This window comes from Salmo salar, chromosome 12 (genome assembly GCF_965601325.2).
Source record: "Salmo salar chromosome 12, fSalSal1, whole genome shotgun sequence".
Classification (NCBI taxonomy): Eukaryota; Metazoa; Chordata; class Actinopteri; order Salmoniformes; family Salmonidae; genus Salmo; species Salmo salar.
In genome coordinates, this window is record NC_138302.1 from 26,552,501 (window position 1) to 26,560,488 (window position 7,988).

Sequence of the window (7,988 nt, forward strand, 5' to 3'; positions counted from 1 at the left end):
TACCGGAGAGGGAGGTCCCTTCATACAGGAAAACCAGCACAATAAAAACACCAGTTAGTAGTGAAACGTTGCAGAGAGAGAGAGGACAAGTGAAGGAGACACCATTAACCAGACCTACACTTATATTGACCCACAGATGCTAAAAAACATTCCTACTGCCAAGTTCAGAGTGCAAGAGCTGACGACGGACGGGAAGGGGGAATGGGGGAGGGAGGGGGAATGAGAGGAGAGGTGGGGTTCTCCCCTGTCCTCTAGCCAGCTGGACCCCTGGTCTCCCCTCTCCACAGACCTCCACCCCTGGTCCCTCCCCCTCTCTCTGCTAGTCGGCTAGGATAGTCTAGTCCAGGGTCAGCCAGTTCCTAACCAGGGTGTCGGGGTTTCCGTCCTCTACTCTACTACTGCTGTAGAGTCTCAGGGGCTTCAGGAGAAAGGGAAGAAGACCAGACAGAGCAGTGGGAAGCACATGAATACACACACACACACACACACACACACACACACACACACACACACACACACACACACACACACACACACACACACATACATACACACACACACACACACACACACACACACACACACACACACACACACACACACACACACACACACATACACACACACATCACACACACACACACACACACACACACACACACACACACACACACACACACACACACACATACACACACACGTAAACTCAATAACTGTACATCTGTCCTGCCTTCTCTCCTCCTAGCAGACGAACTAGAAGCTACCAGTCACTTAGAGCAGATGTAACAGATGACCCACGTTAAAAAGACATGATGGTGTAAAGTGACACACACACCAGGAACTTTGAAAGGGTCAAGTTCATTGTTTTGCTTTGAGATGTTTTTGATTCCATAAGTTCCTATTCTCTATACATGTCTGTAAACACGCAGCACTATAGCTCAGTAAACGTTTGGGAAAGTGTAACTAGTCTGGGAATGATCCTAACTGTGTCATTATCAGTATTATTATGATAAATATGAATATTCAGATTCTAATCATGTATAATGTTATAGTAACTTTGGGGGGGGGGGCTAATGAGTGTTGTTATTTACATAGTAAGGAGACGAAGGGGCCGTAATAATGGTCCTTGTTCTCCATGTGAATGTGATCGTTCTTTTATTCAGACCAGAGCTGGTGGGGGTCGCAGTGGGAGGGGAGGGGGGGGTGGGGGGGCAGTCGATGCTGACCAGCACATATAAATCTCTTTCAAACTGCCCTCCCTTTCAATCGAAGAGACCCTTCACACCCTGTGTACATATGGATGTGTGTGTGAATGCATTGTGTGTGTGTGTGTGTGTGTGTGTGTGTGTGTGTGTGTGTGTGTGTGTGTGTTGGTATGCATGTGTGTGTGTGTGTATGCATGTGTGTGTGTATGCATGTGTGTGTGTGTGTGTGTGTGGGTGGGTGTGGGTGTGTGTATGCATGTGTGTGTGTGTATGCATGTGTGTATGCATGTGTGTGTGTGTGTGTGTGTGTGTGTGTGTGTGTGTGTGTGTGTGTGTGTGTGTGTGTGTGTGTGTGTGTGTGTGTGTGTGTGTGTGTGTGTGCGTGTGCGTGTTGTTCCAGCCTGTATGTATTAAGTGTTGCCGAATAATAGTATCCTTCAATAAAGAAGAGAAGGGGTGGGGGTGAGGGCTAGGGGGGGTATTGGTGGTTGGGGGAGGGGGGGGCGGTCTTGGGACCCCGTTCCCAGACACACACTGACCTTTCCAACCAGACAGGGACAGGGGGCCAAGGAGAGGGTGGAGGGGAGGGGGTTGTATCATGGACTCTGAACCAGCCCAGTTCCACCTTTCCTGCTGAGTTTGGCCTGGTGTCCCCCCCCCCCCCCCCCCCCCCACACACCCCTCCTCATCCCTCTCTCCTCTCCTCTTTTGTTGGACTCTGTCATTGTGTTACTGTGAGGGGAGCGTTCTGTATGTATAAAGGGGCTCACAGGGCCTGGCAGCTCCGGACCTTTGCAAATCAATTTGTCTGAGCTGGCGAGGAGGCCGTCCCACACTGAAGAACAGAGGAGCATGGTAGTGGGGAGAAGAAGGGGGACCCTCGAAAAATGCACCTCTCTCTCCCCCTCTGATGACGTCACAGCATTCTTCACCACTCCAGTGTAAACAGCATCCGTCCAATGAGAGCCGTTCAGCTAATGAGGTGATAATAATAGAATTATAACCACTGTATTTCCCCGTTCAGGTCAGTAAGGCCATGCTGTTAGTTCTATTTCTATCGGGAATTAGATTTGACGTAATAAAGGGATGATTTACGAGGTATTAATATTGACCTATAGGGTGGATCCTAGCCATGGTCTGGACTAGAAATAGAATAGAATAGACACTTTTAGTTTAGCTGAAAACAATCGTCCCTATGTGATCACTCTCAAAGTGGAGGCATACAAGGGAATGTAAAATGCATCTCTCTCTCTCTCTTTTTTTCTCTCTCCAGCCAGACAGACCCCTCCTCCCTAAGGTACACAGGCATTAAGCATGTGTGCTGGTCGATGATCAATACTTGTCACTCTGCTCTGGTCACGCCTTGGTACCGTATACCCCTGGCCCCCGGAGCACAATGGTAGTCTCTGACCGTCACACGCACACACATGCACGCATGCACACACACACACACACAAGTGCATATGCACAGATGCACGGGGTGGATAGGCCCAGACAGCTTGGGTCAGGCCACAAGGCCAAGGTCTCTCCTCCTCCCCTCTATCCCTCCCTGACACGCCAACTCTCTGACCAGTCAGGAGCAGTGGGGGGGAGGAGAGGAAGGGAGAGAGGGGCTAAATGAGTGGTTCACCATCATCAATAACTAGTGGATGGTGTAGATGCCTTGTATCTGACAGTTAAAGTACTCCTGAGCAGTTCAGAGATGATGGTGCCAATTCTGGACTGTCCTGACTACTTTTTCAACAGTTACTTATCGTGCTTAAAAAAAACGTGATCAACCACCAAGAGTGTATTTCAAGACATTACAAACATTCTTATTACGTAAACCTTGGCTCATATACAGCAGTATATTACAATATCCTCCAGCCTTCCTCAGTAGCCAGAGAAGAGAAGGAAGGAGAGAAGAGAGAGGGAGGAGAGAAGAGAGAGGGAGGGAGGGAAGTCGCGAGTAAAAGAAAAAGAGAAGCCAGCTTCCTCTCAGTGTCTGAGGGGATTTCACTCATTTACCAAAAAGTGTTTTTCTCTTCTTTTCTGTTTTCTCTCTCTCCTCTTTTCTCTTTTCTCTCTCCTCTCTTTCTCTCTCCTCTCTTCTCTCTTTCTCTCTCTTCTCTTCTCTCTCCTCTCTCCTCTCTCCTCTCTTCTTTCTTCTCTCTCCTCTCTCCTCTCTCCTCCTCTCTTTCTCTCTTTCTCGCTTCTCTCTCTTTCTCTCTCCTCTCTTTCTCTCTCCGCTCTTTCTCTCTCCTCTCTTCTCTCTCCTCTCTTCTCTCTTCTCTCTTCTCTCTGCCTCTCCTTTTATTTCCTGACACCAGAGACCCTTGGTCGGCCAAGTCTCTGAGATAAGGAAGTAGAGGGCCAAGTTTACCACTACAGATAAGACCTAATTGAGGGGTAATAAAAAGATAAAGGAAAGGAGGAGAGGAAGAATGAGGGAAGACAAAGGAGGGAATTGAGACGCCTGAGAAATGATTGATTGGAGCGCTGACACTTTGGCTCATATCTTACAGATATCAGCAACAGCTTGGCTCAGCCTCGAGTCAACATCACAGCTACACAACTATTCAGCTCTGCAATTGTGTGCGTGTGTGTGTCCATGTGTGTGTGTGTTTGTGTGTGTGGTGTGTGTGTGTGTGTGTGTGTGTGTGTGTGTGTGTGTGTGTGTGTGTGTGTGAGTGTGTGTGTGTGTGTGTGTGTGTGTGTGTGTGTGTGTGTGTGTGTGTGTGTGTGTGTGTGTGTAGGTGTGTGTATACACTACGTGCTCTAGCTAGTATACCAGACAACCATCCATTAGGACAAACTACAAACACCAGCCTTGGCCTGCTGGTTTTAAAGTACAGAGCTGACTGTTTCTACCAGTTTGTAAGCTACGTAATCAGAAGGTTAATGATATACCTGTATAGGCTATTATACTGGCTTATAATGTTCATTGACATTTATTTGCTCATATTGTTAATAAAAACATTACCACAACAAATACTTCGATTTAAGGACCAATTATTTCACAAATGACTTTGGGAAGTAGACGGAATGGACACTGAATGGTCAATGTTAAGTGTGTGAGACAGTAGTGTGTGGATACTGTGAGGGCTCCAGTTTAAGTGTGTGAGACAGTAGTGTGTGGATACTGTGAGGGCTCCAGTTTAAGTGTGTGAGACAGTAGTGTGTGGATACTGTGAGGGCTCCAGTTTAAGTGTGTGAGACAGTAGTGTGTGGATACTGTGAGGGCTCCAGTTTAAGTGTGTGAGACAGTAGTGTGTGGATACTGTGGGGGCTCCAGTTTAAGTGTGTGAGACAGTAGTGTGTGGATACTGTGAGGGCTCCAGTTTAAGTGTGTGAGACAGTAGTGTGTGGATACTGTGAGGGCTCCAGTTTAAGTGTGTGAGACAGTAGTGTGTGGATACTGTGAGGGCTCCAGTTTAAGTGTGTGAGACAGTAGTCTGTGGATACTGTGAGGGCTCCAGTTTAAGTGTGTGAGACAGTAGTGTGTGGATACTGTGAGGGCTCCAGTTTAAGTGTGTGAGACAGTAGTGTGGGAATACTGTGGGGGCTCCAGTTTAAGTGTGTGAGACAGTAGTGTGTGGATACTGTGGGGGCTCCAGTTTAAGTGTGTGAGACAGTAGTGTGTGGATACTGTGAGGGCTCCAGTTTAAGTGTGTGAGACAGTAGTGTGTGGATACTGTGAGGGCTCCAGTTTAAGTGTGTGAGACAGTAGTGTGTGGATACTGTGAGGGCTCCAGTTTAAGTGTGTGAGACAGTAGTGTGGGAATACTGTGGGGGCTCCAGTTTAAGTGTGTGAGACAGTAGTGTGTGGATACTGTGGGGGCTCCAGTTTAAGTGTGTGAGACAGTAGTGTTGTGGATACTGTGGGGGCTCCAGTTTAAGTGTGTGAGACAGTAGTGTGTGGATACTGTGAGGGCTCCAGTTTAAGTGTGTGAGACAGTAGTGTGTGGATACTGTGAGGGCTCCAGTTTAAGTGTGTGAGACAGTAGTGTGTGGATACTGTGAGGGCTCCAGTTTAAGTGTGTGAGACAGTAGTGTGTGGATACTGTGAGGGCTCCAGTTTAAGTGTGTGAGACAGTAGTGTGTGGATACTGTGAGGGCTCCAGTTTAAGTGTGTGAGACAGTAGTGTGTGAATACTGTGAGGGTTCCAGTTGGTGTACCATGTGACCACTAGCCCCTGTCTCCGCTTCCTTCCTCTCTGGAGGTCTGTGAACAGCGTGTGTCCTGTTACTGCTCTCCCTCTGGTTCCTCTGAGGCCATGAGGGGCCCAGGGTGTGTGTGTGTGTGTGTGTGTGTGTGTGTGTGTGTGTGTGTGTGTGTGTGTGTGTGTGTGTGTGCGTGCGTGCGTGCGTGCGTGCGTGCGTGCGTGTGTGTGTGTGTGTGTGTGTGTGTGTGTGTGTGTGTGTGTGTGTGTGTGTGTGCGTGCGTGCGTGTGTACATGTGTTTGTTTTGCATCTGTCTGCAGGTCACACTTGGTTACAGACAGGGTGTCATGTTGAAACAGACCTAGTTCCTGATTCTTGGAAGAGTGGACACCTGCATCAGTATGACGGGTCAACGACCTCCAACTGCTCTTAAAAGCAAGTAAAACTAAATGCATGCTTTTCAACCGATCGCTGCCCGCACCTGCCCGCCCGTCTTGCATCACTACTCTGGACGGTTCTGACTTAGAATATGTGGACAACTACAAATACCTAGGTGTCTGGTTAGACTGTAAACTGTCCTTCTAGAATCACATTAAGCATCTCCAATCCAAAATTAAATCTAGAATCGGCTTCCTATTTCGCAACAAAGCATCCTTCACTCATGCTGCCAAACATACCCTCGTAAAACTGACTATCCTACCGATCCTTGACTTCGATGATGTCATTTATAAAATAGCCTCCAACACTCTACTCAGCAAATTGGATTCAGTCGATCACAGTGCCATCCGTTTTGTCACCAAAGCCACATATGCTACCCAACACTGCGACCTGTATGCTCTCGTTGGCTGGCCCTAGCTTCATATTCGTCACCATACCCACTGGCTCCAGGTCATCTATAAGTCTTTGCTAGGTAAAGCCCCGCCTTATCTCAGCACCCATCCGTAGCATGTACTCCAGGAGGTATATTTCACTGGTCATCCCCAAAGCCAACTCCTCATTTGGCCGCCTTTCCTTCCAGTTCTCTGCTGCCAATGACTGGAACGAATTGCACAGATCACTGAAGCTGGAGTCTTATATCTCCCTCTCTAACTTTAAGCATCAGCTGTCAGAGCTGCTTACCGATCGTTGCACCTGTACACAGCCCATCTGTAAATAGCCCACCCAACTACCTCATCCCCATATTGTTATTTATTTTTTTGCTCTTTTCCACCCCTGTATTTCTACTTGCAAATTTATCTTCTGCACATTTATCTTCTGCACACTCCAGTGTTTAATTGCTAAATTGTAATTATTTTGCCACCATGGCCTATTTATTGCATTACCTCCCTAATCTTACTACATTTGCACACACTGTATATAGCTTTTTCTGTTGCGTTATTGACTGTACGTTTGTTTATCCCATGTGTAACTCTGTGTTGTTTGTGTTGCACTGCTTTGCTTTATCTTGGCCAGGTCGCAGTTGTAAATGAGAACTTGTTCTCAACTGGCCTATCTGGTTAAATAAAGGTGAAATAAAATAAAAAAATAAAAGGTGACAATTATTATTCATCCTGATCTTCTCCTGCCCCAAAGCTGAGACCACACACACACACACACACACACACACACACACACACACACACACACACACACACACACACACACACACACACACACACACACACACACACACACACACACACACACACACACACACACACACACACACACACACACACAACACACACACACACACACACACACACAGACACATATTTTACGGTCGGTTGTCCCTATGAACCCTGACACTGGCAGTGACGGTCCTCTCAGCCTCTTAGAGTGTGTGTGTCTGTTCGGTGTGTGTGAGAAGCGGGTGTTGATTTAGCTGTAGGAAGGGGATTAAATGGCTCATTGGTGAAGGGGAGAGCACCAGAGAGTGTGGAGCTGAGGGCTCCGTCCGTCCCTCCTCTCAGTCCCTACCGCCAGGAGAGAAGGGCCATCGGGGCTGAACAAACAAATCACATGGCCATCAAACACTACTGTCCCCTGGACCGCTGGGAGTTCCATTGACAATCTGTTTCACTGGTCCCCACAGTAAGGAGCCATTTCACTATCCGAAGGAGCAACAACAACATCAACAAAGGCAAGAGGAGCCGAGGAGTCGAGGAACAATTCAACTATTGAACTGCCCCCTTGTTAAACATAAAACACAGGGCTCTTGTCAATAAGGCCGTAAAAGGGGGAGTGGAGAGTGTTGTTGTTTCTGGTAATGGGAAGTGTGGGAAGCTTGTGTCACCTCCTTTTAAAGTTATGGCCCCTCTTTAGGAGGGTGGAAGTGTGCTTAAAGGTGGTGGGGATGGAGCTGTTAGGGTGATTTAGGGGTGTGGGGTATCGCTAGGGCCATCTGGGACCGTTGGTTGGGTTTGCTACTGTACTGTTGTCAGGTGATTGACTAAAGTAGCTCTTGGTTATTTATAGGCCACTTATTGGGAGTGTGTGTGTGTGCTGCTTGTGTGTGTGTGGGAGGGAGGGAGAGGGGGTTGTGTTTGTGTATATGTGTGTGTGTGTGTGTGTGTGTGTGTGTGTGTGTGTGTGTGTGGTGTGTGTTGTGTGCGTGTGCGTGTGCGTGTGCGTGTGTGTGTGTGTTTTTGTGTGTTGTGT